This window comes from Eriocheir sinensis, unplaced genomic scaffold (assembly GCF_024679095.1).
Source record: "Eriocheir sinensis breed Jianghai 21 unplaced genomic scaffold, ASM2467909v1 Scaffold1, whole genome shotgun sequence".
Taxonomy (NCBI): Eukaryota; Metazoa; Arthropoda; class Malacostraca; order Decapoda; family Varunidae; genus Eriocheir; species Eriocheir sinensis.
In genome coordinates, this window is record NW_026110295.1 from 1,933,765 (window position 1) to 1,948,394 (window position 14,630).

The 14,630-nt window shown below is 46.5% G+C and overlaps 1 long non-coding RNA gene across 1 annotated transcript; it reads right to left on the reverse strand.

Moving 5' to 3' along the window:
* Positions 1 to 884: 884 nt before the first annotated feature.
* LOC126988844 (uncharacterized) lies at positions 885 to 14,192 on the reverse strand. Its single transcript, XR_007742578.1, has 3 exons — positions 14,133 to 14,192; positions 9,297 to 9,601; positions 885 to 905 (listed from the first exon to the last, which is right to left on the reverse strand). It is a non-coding gene; the product is annotated as an uncharacterized LOC126988844 (long non-coding RNA).
* Positions 14,193 to 14,630: the final 438 nt, after the last annotated feature.

The window sequence follows — 14,630 nt, forward strand, 5'->3', positions numbered from 1 at the left end:
TGAGAGGAAGCGAGAAGTGTTGAGAGTGTGTGGCAGGGTGCGGGGCGGGGCTGACCCACACCTCTCACCCCCCATCTGCCAGTTCCTCCTGGATTGACTATAGTAGTAGAAAGTAGTATCGAAGAGTGGAGGTTGGGTAGGGAGTGTGGGGGGCAGCAGGAGCAGGAAAGGGGATGACAGAGGAAGGGGTTGGGTTTTAAATAACAACTCTACAGCATGTCACAACCCACTGCCTCCAGAACAACAAGCCAAGCCACCAAAACTCTGTGCACCTCACCACTAAAGTTATGATTTCGTTGTGGTCTAGGAAGTCCCTCAAGTTAGCATGCCTCTCCTACACACACACACACACACACACACACACACACACACACACAGCCTTAGTGATGGAACACGGGCGGCTTGTGCTGGACTGAACTCTAGTGGTGAAGTACAGAGGGTTGTATTGAAGGTAAGGCATCATGACATTCTAAATCTTACTGTAGAGCGACATCACTCCAGCAATGTTATCACTTCCATCCCATAGCTTGTCCAAATCTACTTCCCTTCCTCTCCCTCTCTCTCTCAGCCATCCCATCTGCTACTACTACTTTTTTTTTACAATAAGGAAACAGCTAGGGGCCAAAGAAAGAAAACAATAATGAAAAAAAGCCTACCAATCTCTTCTCCTATATACAAGTTGATGAGTGGCCAAAAGAAATCAATTTAATATTACTACTACTACTACTACTACTACTACACAGCCCTCACCCGTCCAGTCTTGAGGTGAGCTGCTTGGCCAGAAAGGGAGAGTGTGGATGGGGCAGCCGTGGCCACCCTCGCTGTGCTGGCCTCTGCCCTGCCTGGACGATGGCCTGCCCTGTATGCCGGGGCCATGGCCATCCTGTGCCTCAGCCCCACACACCCTGAGGAGAGGAGGGCAGTGTGAGGGGAGTTGCTCACAAAGAGACTGCTGGGGAGTGGACTGGCCTGGCTGTTGGCTGTGTGAATGGTACAGGCAGGAGGAGAGGGAGGGAGGGAGGGAGAGAGGTGGGGAGGGAGAGAGAGAAGGAGAGAGGGAGGGAAAAGAAGGGAGGGAGAGAAGGAAGTAAGGAGAGAGAGAAAAATAGAAGGGAAAGAGAGAGAGAGAGAGAGAGAGAGAGAGAGAGAGAGAGAGAGAGAGAGAGAGAGAGAGAGAGAGAGAGAGAGAGAGAGAGAGAGAGAGAGAGAGAGAGTTGACAATGTAATTTTTTTGTTTGTTTTAACAATAAAGGAAGGAGATCAAGGACAACAAAAAGAAAGTGTATAAAAAGCCCACTAATCGCTGTTCCTATAAAAGAGAGAAGTACAGACACAGGTTTCTGAGGCTACTGACAGCAATCTCTACTCTGTTCCCTCCTACTATCTCTATCCTAAATTTCAATCCAAAGCTGGATGTTGCGCCTACGTGCGCAACGACATCACTTGCTCTCGTGCCCACGACCTTGACTCTTCTGAATTTTCCACCATCTGGCTAAGACTTCATTGTCACTCTATTACTAAATACATCTGTGCTGTTTATCTCTCACCTAACTCTACCAACTATGTAAAATTCTTTGACTATTTGAATTCTAAAGTGGAGCACATCTGACCCACTTCCTTCGCTGAAATCTCCATCCCAGAGATTTCAATGTTCACCACCAGCTTTGGCTTTCATCCTCTTTCACTGACCATCCTGGTGAACAAGCCTACAACTTTGCTATCCTCAACGACCTAGAGCAGTTGGTCCAGCACCCTACACGTATTCTCGACCGTCTTGGAGATCGGCCCAACATTCTAGACCTCTTCCTTACCTCAAACCCCTCTGCTTATTCTGTCAAACTGTTCTCTCCATTGGGCTCCTCCGATCACAATCTTATTTCTGCATCCTGTCCTATCGCTCCTGCACACCCTCTGGACCCACCAAAGAGGCGATGCTTCTGGCATTTGCTTCAGCTAGGTGGGACGACCTGAGGATGTACTTTTCCGATTTCCCGTGGAATGATTATTGCTTCCAGGATAGAGACCCCTCTGTGTGTGCTCAGCGCATCACAGAGGTGATTGTATCTGGAATGGAGTGCATACATTCCTCGTTCTTTCTCTACCTCACGCTAAAAAGCCTTGGTTTAATCATGCTTGTTCTCGTGCTGTCAATGATAGAGAGGTAGCTCACAAAGGTACCAGAGCCTTCAAACTAATGCTAATTATGAACTTTACATTTCTTCCCAAAATCGTGCCAAATCTATTCTCCGACTAACCAAAAATTCTTTCTATTAATAGAAAATGTCAAAACCTTTGCTTTCTCTAACTCTTCCCGTGACTTCTGGCATCTAGCCAAAACATCTCCTCCAACTTCACTTCTTCATCTTTCCGTCCTCTCCTTAGTCCTGACGGCAACACCGCCGTTTCATCTATCTCTAAGGCTGAACTCTTCTCTCAAACTTTCTCTAAAAACTCCACTCTGGACGATTCTGGGTATATTCCTCCTATTCATCCCCCTTCTGACTCCTTTATTCCTGTTATTAAGTTCTTCATAATGATGTTTTCTATGCCCTCTCTGGCCTCAATCCTCAGAAGGCTTATGGACCTGATGGAGTGCCTCCTATTGTCCTTAAAAACTGTGCTTCCGTGCTGACACCCTGCCTAGTAAAACTTTTTCGCCTCTGCCTGTCAACATCTACCTTTCCTTCCTGCTGGAAGTATGCCTTCATACAGCCTGTACCCAAGAAGGGTGACCGCTCCAATCCCTCAAACTACCGTCCTATTGCTTTACTTTCTGGTCTATCTAAAGCTTTGAATCAATCCTTAACCGGAAGATTCAAAAGCACCTTTCCACTTCTGACCTTCTATCTGATCGTCAGTATGGGTTCCAAGGGCGTTCTACTGGTGATCTCCAGCCTTCTTAACTGACTCTTGGTCATCCTCTTAGCCGTTTCGGTGAAACTTTTGCTATTGCGCTGACATATCAAAAGCTTTTGATAGGGTCTGGCACAAATCTTTGCTTAAACTACCTCCTACGGTTTCTATCCTTCTCTGTACCTTTATCTCCAGTTTTCTTTCTGACAGTTCTATTTCTGCCGTGGTAGACGGTCACTGTTCTTCCCCTAAATCTATTAACAGTGGTGTCCCACAGGGTTCTGTCCTATCTCCCACTCTTTTTCTGTTGTTCATTGATGATCTTCTTTCCAAAACGAACTCTCCTATCCATTCCTACGCCGATGATTCCACTCTGCATTATTCAACTTCTTTTTAATAGAAGACCCACCCTTCAGGAACTTAACGACTCAAGGCTTGAGGCTGAAGAACGCTTAGACTCAGACCTTACTATTATTTACGATTGGGCAATAAGAACATGGTGTCCTTCAACGCATAAGAAACACAGTTTCTCCACCTATCCACTCGACACAATCTTCAAAACAACTATCCCATATTCTTTGACACCACACAGCTATCACATTCCTCAACACTAAACAGACTATGTATATCCTTAACTCAAAATTTTAACTGAAACTTCATATCTCATCTCTTACTAAATCAGCTTCCTCGAGGCTGGGCGTTCTGTACCGTCTCCGCCAGTTCTTCTCCCTGCACGGTTGCTGTCCATATACAGGGCCTTGTCCGCCCTCGTATGGAGTATGCATCTCACTCCACTCCACCTCACACAGCTCTTCTGGACAGAGTGGAGGCTAAGGCTCTTCGTCTCATCAGCCTCCTCCTCATACTGATAGTCTTCTACCTCTTAAATTCCGCCGCAATGTTGCCTCTCTTTCTATCTTCTATCGATATTTCCACGCTGACTGCTCTTCTGAACTTGCTAACTGCATGCCTCCCCCCCTCCCGCGGCCCCGCTGCACTCTACTTTCTACTCATGCTCATAAGAACATAAGAACATAAGAACGCAGGAGTCTGCAAGAGGCTGGTAGGCCTGTACGAGGCAGCTCCTTTGACCCTAAGCTCCCGTGTATCTAACCCCACCTAATATCGCTGTCCATGAATTTATCTAGTCTATTTTTGAATGTGACAATTGTATTGGCACTCACCACATGACTGCTAAGCCTATTCCACTCATCCACCACCCTGTTAGTAAACCAATTTTTGCCTATGTCCCTGTTGAATCTGAATTTATCCAGTTTAAACCCGTTACTTCGTGTCCTACCTGGTTCTTCTTACCAACAAAACCTTATGAATGTCTCCTTATTAAAGCCCTTCATCCATTTATAAACCTCGATCATGTCTCCACGCACCCTTCGCCTTTCTAGAGAATGCAAGTTTAACTGTTTGAGTCTTTCCTCGTATGGCAAGTTTCTCAACCCCTGAATCATCTTAGTCATCCTCCTCTGCACCGATTCTAACATTTTGATATCCATTCTATAGTAGGGTGACCAGAACTGAACCGCATAGTCAAGATGAGGTCTAACTAATGCTAAATATAGTTTGAGGAAGACTTCGGGGCTTCTGTTGCTTACGCTCCTTGAAATAAATCCCAGTACCCTATTAGCTCGATTTCTAGCTTGAATGCATTGTGCCCTTGGACGGAGATCAGAGTTCACTAAGACCCCTAAATCCCTCTCGCACCCAGACCTACTTATGAGAGTGTCATTTAAGCAATAGTTATGTGAGGGGTTGTTCCTACCAACACTCAGAATACTGCACTTCCCTACATTGAACTCCATCTGCCATTTATCCGCCCAGTCATATAATCTGTTGAGTTCACCTTGGAGAATACTAGCGTCCTGATCCGACTCAATTACTCTACCGATCTTGGTATCATCTGCAAATTTACTAACATCACTACTAATTCCTGTGTCTAAGTCATTGATATAAATAATAAACAAAAGTGGACCTAATACCGAACCTTGTGGGACCCCACTGTAACACATCCCCAGTCAGATCTTTTACCATTGATTTGCACTCTTTGCTTCCTATTGCTAAGCCACGCCTTGACCCAGTTCAAAACTTTACCTCTACTCCGTGAGCCTGTAATTTACAACAGTCGTTGATGAGGAACTTTGTCAAACAATCCCTATACTGTCCAAACCCTTATGTAAGAGTTAACCAGCATTCACTCTTTCATCCCTCACGCTGGTAAACTCTGGAACAATCTTCCTTCATCTGTATTTCCTCCTGCCTACGACTTGAACTCTTTCAAGAGGAGGGTATCAGGACACCTCTCCTCCCGAAATTAACCTCTGATTTTGGACACTTCTTTAACCTCTGTTCGGGAGCAGTGAGTAGCAGGCCTTTTTTCTTTTATTTTCTTTGCGCCCTTGAGCTGTCTCCTTAGCTATAAAAAAAAAAAAAAAAAAAAAAATCCAACCAAATTGTGGAGTCCATTTGGGCGGTGGACGTGGAATTCAGCCCACACGGGATTCAGCCCATGGAATTCAGCCCACGCGGGATTCAGCCCACGGAATTCAGCCCACGCGGGGTTCAGTCCACACGGGATTCAGCCCAAGGAATTCAGCCCACGCGGGATTCAGCCCACACGGGATTCAGCCCACACGGGATTCCGCCCACACGGAATTCAGCCCACGGAATTCAGCCCACACGGAATTCAGCCCACATGGGATTCAGCCCACGCGGGATTCAGCCCACGCGGGATTCAGCCCACGCGGGATTCAGCCCACAGGATTCAGCCCACACGGGATTCAGCCCACGCGGGATGCAGCCCACAGGATTCAGCCCACACGGGATTCAGCCCTCGGAATTGCGAATGTGAACACACCCTCTCTCTCATCACGTATATATATATATATATATATATATATATATATATATATATATATATATATATATATATATATATATATATATATATATATATATAAAGGCTATATAGTGCTCAACCTCCTCGTGGTGCAAGCTGGGTTCAAGAATAGAGCACTAACTACTGTAAAAATAATGAATAGTCAAAGAATAATATTGCTTAAGCTATTTACTTTTCTTTTCTAAAAATCCGTTCAGTAGAAATGGTCATATTTCTAAGGGTTCCATGTCAATTAAACCCCTATTCAACTCAACAGTGTGGGCCCGTGAGTTAAGTCCCGTGTGGGCTGAATCCTGTGTGGGCTGAATCCAGTGGCCTGAATCCTGTGTGGGCTGAATCCTGTGGGCTGAATTCAGTGGCTGAATCCCGTGTGGGCTGAATCCTGTGGACTGAACCTGCGTGGGCTGAATTCCGTGGGCTGAATCCTGTGTGGGCTGAATTCCATGGGTGGGCTGAATCCTGTGTGGGCTGAATTCCGTGGGCTGAATCCTGTGTGGGCTGAATTCCGTGTGGGCTGAATTCCGTGGGCAGAATCCTGCGTGGGCTGAATCCCGTGTGGGCTGAATTCGTGGGCTGAATCCCGTGTGGGCTGAATTCCGTGTGGGCTGAATTCGTGGGCTGAATCCCGTGCGGGCTGAATACCAATGGAACCTATTTATGAGTTCGCGGGTTTTCCTTTCTGTTCTGTTACACAGGCCAACACCTGTCTCTTGCTCTCACATGTAAGGCAAAGGTAACATAGGAGAGGAAGGACAGGTGTTGGGACTGTGGCAGAGCGGAGGGGAGAATGGACCTGGGAGCCTGTCCAAACGGACCTGACAATTTGGTTGGACTCTAGGGATGTACTGACACCAAAATTTTGACCAATACTGATACCCCAATATTTGACCGATAGCGATACCTGTGCACTGATTAAATTTTTATACAACAACTCCAGCCGCTAAAGGCAACATCAAACGTTAAGAAAAAGACCCACTACTCGTTGCTCCACCACAGAAGGGAAGTGTTAACACACACACCCATGAGTTTCAACAAGGGGTGAGAGAGGAGGCGCCTCATGAGGTCTACTTGACTCAACTAGGTTAGCTTTATTAATTGCCACATTTAGGCAGAAGACTGTGAAGAGATCCCCAGACCCTGGCAGCGTGCTCCGCTGCGGAGCGACCGTCTGACCGACTGAGGCAGCCAATTGAGGCAAGTGAGGTGAGTGGAGGGGCTCCGCCAATCCCGCGCCGAAGCTACTAAACCTGTATTGTACGCGTCCGCGGTGCCAAAGGCTACACTGTATACTAAGTATTATACACAGTACCCTCTAGAGTTTCGCGCTTGCTTCATTCCGAAGGTATGGCGCTAAACTCGAGGATCGCGAAACTCGAGGTATTGAAATCCATGTAAGAGCGCTTTTTTTTTTTTTTTTTTTTAATTTACTCCCTTGTTATCACAATTTTTTCGACTTTACTCCCTTGTTATCTCAAAATACGTACCTTGGTAATAGGCAGAAAATGGGAAGTGAGAACAGGTTGTTTTAAGCCGCAGTTGAAGGCGGCTGTCTCACAATTGGCTGGCAGTTCTGAAATTCTGAATACACGCTTGTGATCCACGTGGTGTTGTCTGCTAAAGTAAGGGTGATCGCTCGCGGTCACCCGTGGGACAGTTGGACAAACCTATATTTTTCTGGTAGTTTTCTGTGTTATGAAATAATCTGCTAACTCTTTATGTTAAAAATTATTAAATCACTCATATCATGATTGACTTTTCAATGCCTATTGAATGTAAACTGCTGCCGCCACCGCAAAATAGCTCCCAGAGAGGCTCAACTTGCTTACTGTTTCCATATTTCCCTCACCGCTCACAAAGATCACAAGCAGACATACTAGAACAAAACCAGGCAAATTAATACTTTTAATGCTGTGTATTCCCACATGTGTGGTGGACACAGAATTACTAATTTCATTGGGGAGATATTTCTCACAACACCGGCCAGTGTAGTGGACGTTCTTCTTCTTTTGACCTGTAATGCTTTGTATCGCTTCCTAGGTCCTCCTTCTCCACAACATGCACTTGGGGCCGCTTTCACAGTCATTTTGTTTGCTAATGGTGGCAATCGCCGCTATGGTATTTCCACGTGAAACTGGTCAATGGGTAGTGGTGGCTGCAGGGTTAGCCCAGCCCCGCACTAACCAAACACTTTCAACATCTCTCGCCTGTGCAGCCGCCACTACCCTGTCGGCCAGTTTCACGTGAAATACTAAGACGTCACAACATTACCAGATTGTCGTACTCAGCCGATTATATTTCCCGACATCTTACCCCTAAACTGTCTTCTGGGCTCCAATAACGAAACTCATTTATAGTTATTGTTAAAAGAGTTAGATGTTTCCTGGCAATAGTTAGGCGTCAGAAAACAATAAATACTATGCTTGAGTACAACAATCTGGCAACGGTGAGCGGCGATCGCCGCCATTGGTAACGGTCAAAACAAACAAGTGACTGTGGAAGCGGCCCTAAGTTACCTAACAGTGCGCACTTATACACTTCACCCTGAGCTTAGGTGTTTTTCTGTCCTTTTCTCTCGCTGATTTTGCTGATCTATGCCCTTTTGCTATTTTTCACTATTACTTTTCACCATCGCTGCCATGCATTACAGGTCAAAAGAGGAAGAAGAAGAAGAAGAGGAAACAATGCCGGGAGATCTACAATTTTCATTAACTGGTGAAAAATTTTTCTTGACTGTGGTTCCCCAGCACGGGGTGTTCTCTCATCTTGTTAATCAAGTAGTAGGCAAAGCAGCTCTGCCAGTCCAATTTACGAGTCTCTTGGTGGGCCATCTTCCACTGCTCCTCAGCCACTGCCGTCGTCTGTTTGTTTACATGCAGCCGTGAGGTACCCACGCTCGTACTCACAACCGTTTTCCATTCATAAGGACAACCAACAACTTGCTACCGGTTGGGCATACAGGCAACCGCGGTTGCCCATGACCCCAATGGTTGGACACCGCCTTTTAAGGCAGCACACATGACGCCGACGGTAGGTAGACGTGACCCGTATATTTTAGAGCAACGCGAAACTCGTGGCGGTAATGCGCGAAACACGTGATGGTAAGAATTTAGGACTAAGCGCTAAACTAGAGGATCGCGAAACTCGGATAGCGCTAAACTCGAGAGGGTACTGTGCTTGTATTGAAAGTAATATGAATCATATCGTTTAAAGTGATGAAAATTAAATCACGGAAAATTCCAAACTATGTAGTATCATGATACTAGATAATTAGACTTTTCTAATATTTTTTCAGTAATTTAGAAAATCAAATTTCTATTGAACAAAATTATATTTGCAACGAGTGACATGCGACGTACAAAACTACTTCAGGTATCGGTATCAGCAGAAAATCAGCCGATACCAACATTCATATAATGTGCCGATACCGATACTCATAAAATGTGCCGATACCACCGATACCAATACATCGGCACATCCCTAGTAAAAAGAGGCCAAAGGAGAGGTCAGAGTGCTTAAGAATACTGCTTCTTACCTGCCTTGCCCTGCGCCCCGGCAAGGGTTGTGCGCATCTTCTCCAGCAGCATGAAGGCCTGCCTCTGGTCGCCTTGGCTGGGGCTTCTCATCAGATGCCTCCGCTCTGCAGATTTCATTCTTGGCGGCTCCCTGCGCGGCCGTCCTCCACAGGGTGAGGTCACACGCCTCCCTGAACCGTGACGCCTCCTCATCTGAGCTGCTGGAGCCAGACGTGGTCCTCGGCAACACAGCTTCTTAGTCTTCTTGAGGGCTCTATCACTGTGAGCGGCCTGGCAGGTGCTCACGCTCCCCTACACTGCACACCTGGGGACAAGCATTGCACTGAATGACACACCCAGAGTAATACCCCATCCCTCTCTCCTTGGCCCCACCGTGATACCTTACTAGATTTACATACTTGGCTTCTCTTATTTCAACAACACATCAGAGCTTGACACTTTTTGCTCGGACAAAGCGTACTCTTCAACTTCTCCTACCATTGTCCATGGAAATGGCTAAACGGGAGTCAAGTGGAGGAATGCTCCTGTTATGTGGCGTTAGGTCTAATTAGATTGTATTATTATTATGATTATGATTATTATTATTATTATTATTATTATTATTATTACTATTATTATTATTATCATTATTATTATTATTATTATCATTATTATCATCATTATTACTGAGATTCATGAAAGGGCTCCGATTACCTAACCTAATCAAAACAAACTCCTACCTAATATAACCTAACTTGACCCAACCTAACTAAAGCATATCTAACATAACTATAACCTAATATAACCTAGCCCCCCAAGCTGCCATGGGCTAGGCCGCACTCTTATACTTTATACTGTTATACATCAATATTTTGCAGTTTCCTTATTTTTCTGTAGGGTATTTACCCTTTCACGCACCAAAAGATTAATAAGTTTCTCTTTCCACTGCGACATCCGTCTGGGGCTCCCCAGGGGGCGTTGCGGAATGGCCTGACTGTGCGCCGAAAAAAAAATTCATGTTATCAATTTCAGCCACGGGTATTCTTTTTTCCGGGCATTATTATACATCGTTCATTTTGGAAGAGATTATTCTGCCTTGCGAAGGAAAAAATATCAAGAAATGCAAATAAATAGCAAAGTTTACCAACTTCGAAAAAAAAAATTGATTAAAGAAAAATAAGAAATGCTTACGTTCATCACCTCGTAGCTCAAAACTTCCGGAGACGACTTTTTATGATTTACATGCCAATAAAAGATGATTTTTATGAGGATTCCAACGTTATTATTGGAATTTTCATACGACCAGAAATTCTTGAGAAAATGGAGGAAAACTTTATTTTTCTATCTCTTCTGTTCTCTCCAGTAGAAGAAACAGCTCAAGGGCAGCAAACACAACACAACGGGCAGGTCAAGGCGGTCAAAATAGAAGTCAATTTTGTCTGGAATGGAGTTTTGATAATAATAACAGACATAACTATTAGCGCACCGCACTTATTTGCTGTCTGGAACAACTTCGCCAGACGCAATAATAATCATAATAAATAACACTAAGTCTCTCCCTGACACTCTCTGCTGGAGTTTTTTTCACTGTTTCCACCATCACCATCATAATCATCATCATGCTCTGTACAAGTGTGTCTCATTCTCTTTACTTGATAGTTTCTTAGCCAGATTTTCTACTAGTAACAGTTACTTGTCCCTACGAAAATAAAACAAAATATCGTATCACGGCACGATCACTTTACATCGGAAGTAAGAATAAATTTCACCAAACTGTAATCCAGGCTTACCAGGCTCCAGAGACAATTTAAAGGGGCAACAGTCCGTGCTCACAGGCTGCCTGGTGAGAGGCAACTCAGCCACGGGCAATTATCACGTCAAATCCAACGGCACGAGAGAGTTGACCATTAGTTTATTTTATAGGTCTAGCTTGGATCTTTGATTCAAAAAATTTTGATGCAATTTTGAACGATACTTTATTTTTGGCGATTTTTTAAAATTTTTTTTGACGCGTTTCGAGTCAAAAGCTCAGATGTAGACGATTCCATTTTGACGGGAATGGCACCATGGTGCGTGAAAGGATTAATTACTGCACTGCACTAGAGTAATATAATACCGTACAACACATAATATAATGCAAGAATTAGCCTCATGCGAGATGGCTGCCCTTATTTCCATATCAGCCTCCATCCCACATGAGGTTAACTCTGACATTATGTGTTGTATCATTACTCTCAGTGCAGTGCAGTAACTACTAACTAATGACTTTTGGAAAATTGAATACCAAAATAATGATGTATAAAGTTAATGACCGCAGCCTAGCTCATCGTATTTTGGCAGCGGAGGGTCAGGTTAGATTATATTAGATTCTGATTTATCAAATTTGTTAAGTTCAATTGTGTACAATAAATATGTGATACACCATTGCTGACCATGGCAGAAGAGGAAGCGACGGTCATCATCATAGAGGGCTGCCTTTAGTGCCATATTAGCAGAAAAATTACACTAACACTAAGGAGCGGCAATAAAGGAAATATTGGCTGTTGTTGAAAAAGGGTCAGCCACCTCTTGCTGTGTTAAAATACATTATGGATGCTTTTTTTGTCCCTGAATGCAATGAAGTAAAGAACTTTCAGTTATTAGAAGAAATTTTGATATAACAATGCAAAACATGAAAACACGGGGGGGGCGTTAGGAAGGTTGTTAAGTTAGATTAGTTTAACACGTTTAGTGCAGCGCGGCTGACTACCCTTCGCCCTTCACATATTCCAGAGTATAAAATATGGATAGACGGATGTTCTACGGCCACTCAGCGTCATCTGCAGAGAATGACAATGACCCCGATGATGATGCAAGTTTGGATGATTCATCTGATTCAACCTCCAGGACAGAAATGATATCAGTAATGAAGGCAGCTAGGTGGCTTCAAAGATAGCATAAAAGGTGTCCACTTTGTCAGGTGTGTGAGGGAAACCCATACATGTGTGTCTCATGTTTTGCCACCAAGCATGCTTGAAATGGAACTGGCATTGTATAGCTTATAAATTATTTACCCCAAACACACAACACATACCATGCGAAACAACCTGTATTGCTGGCCGGGCTTTATATAACCAGCCACCTAAAACATTAAAGAAACAACTCCCTAGTAGAACACACGCCCCACCTTGATGCTCACCACACACCTGTACACCCAACACCTTCCCCAACACTCTCACAGCCCCCAACACCTGCCCCAACACTCACACAGCCCCCAACACCTGCCCCAACACTCTCACAGCCCCCAACACCTGCCCCAACACTCACACAGCCCCCAACACCTGCCCCAACACTCACATAGCCCCCAACACCTGCCCCAACACTCTCACAGCCCCCAACACCTGCCCCAACACTCACACAGCCCCCAACACCTGCCCCAACACTCACACAGCCCCCAACACCTGCCCCAACACTCACACAGCCCCCAACACCTGCCCCAACACTCACACAGCCCCCAACACCTGCCCCAACACTCACACATGCCCCAACACCTGCCCCAACACTCACACAGCCCCCAACACCTGCCCCAGCACTCACACAGCCCCCAACACCTGCCCCAACACTCACACAGCCCCCAACACCTGCCCCAACACTCACACAGCCCCCAACACCTGCCCCAACACACACACCCCCCCCAACACTCACACAGCCCCCAACACCTGCCCCAACACTCACACAGCCCCCAACACCTGCCCCAACACTCACACAGCCCCCAACACCTGCCCCAACACTCACACAGCCCCCAACACCTGCCCCAACACTCACACAGCCCCCAACACCTGCCCCAACACTCACACAGCCCCCACACCTGCCCCAACACTCACACACAGCCCCCAACACTCACACAGCCCCCAACACCTGCCCCAACACTCACACAGCCCCAACACCTGCCCCAACACTCACACAGCCCCCAACACTCACACAGCCCCCAACACCTGCCCCAACACTCACACAGCCCCCAACACCTGCCCCAACACTCACACAGCCCCCAACACCTGCCCCAACACTCACACAGCCCCCAACACTCACACAGCCCCCAACACCTGCCCCAACACTCACACAGCCCCCAACACCTGCCCCAACACTCACACAGCCCCCAACACTCACACATGCCCCAACACTCACACAGCCCCCAACACCTGCCCCAACACTCACACAGCCCCCAACACCTGCCCCCCCCCCAACCCCGCCCCCACCACTCTCACCGCCCCCAACACCTGCCCCAACACTCACACAGCCCCCAACACCTGCCCCAACACTCACACAGCCCCCAACACTCACACAGCCCCCAACACCTGTACACCCAACACTCACACAGCCCCCAACACCTGCCCCAACACTCACACAGCCCCCAACACCTGCCCCAACACTCACACAGCCCCCAACACCTGCCCCAACACTCACACAGCCCCCAACACCTGCCCCAACACTCACACAGCCCCCAACACCTGCCCCAACACTCACACAGCCCCCAACACCTGCCCCAACACTCACACAGCCCCCAACACCTGCCCCAACACTCACACAGCCCCCAACACCTGCCCCAACACTCACACAGCCCCCAACACCTGCCCCAACACTCACACAGCCCCCAACACCTGCCACAGTGCCTATGACTCACCTGTCACCAGTAATAATAGGAGGATGCGGCGGAACGCGACACCGCCCCGGCGGCTGGCCGAGAGGTAAGCAAACACCTTTTTCCCTCCTCAGCACCTTTAGCGGCTTACTTAAGGGCTGCCATTGTCTGTGAAGTCTCGTACGCAGCTGCTGTAGGCTGGAGCACTGTATCAATACTCGGATATAGCGTAAAATACCTGCAATGATGAGGATGCTGGATTCAAGATAGTTAAAGGCGGCCTTGAACTTGATATTGACGTCACAGGTGACTTGGGATTCCTTGCCTTTGTAACGGGGCAGCTGCTGAGAAAGAAAAAGAAAAATCAGAACACACAGACAATATCCTGCGTGTATATGAAATGCCAGAATTATTTTCTCTTTCCTACACTCCCACACTACCATCTGCGTGTAAAGGCGGACACACACTATGCGACAAGGAGACTATAGAACAGAGAGGGGGCCTCTATGGGAGAGTAGTAGTAGTAGTAGTAGTAGTAGTAGTAGTAGTAGTAGTACACACAGTACAGGAGGCAGGCGCCTCTAACTGGCTAACGTCATTACCAATCAGAGCAAAGGGCTTCAGCCTCAACAAACAAGAATTTGTCGACGCCATTGCTCTGAGATATGGCTGGCCGATTGAGGGACTGCCTGATCTCTGTGCATGTGGATCAGCAAATGATGTCACCCACACCATG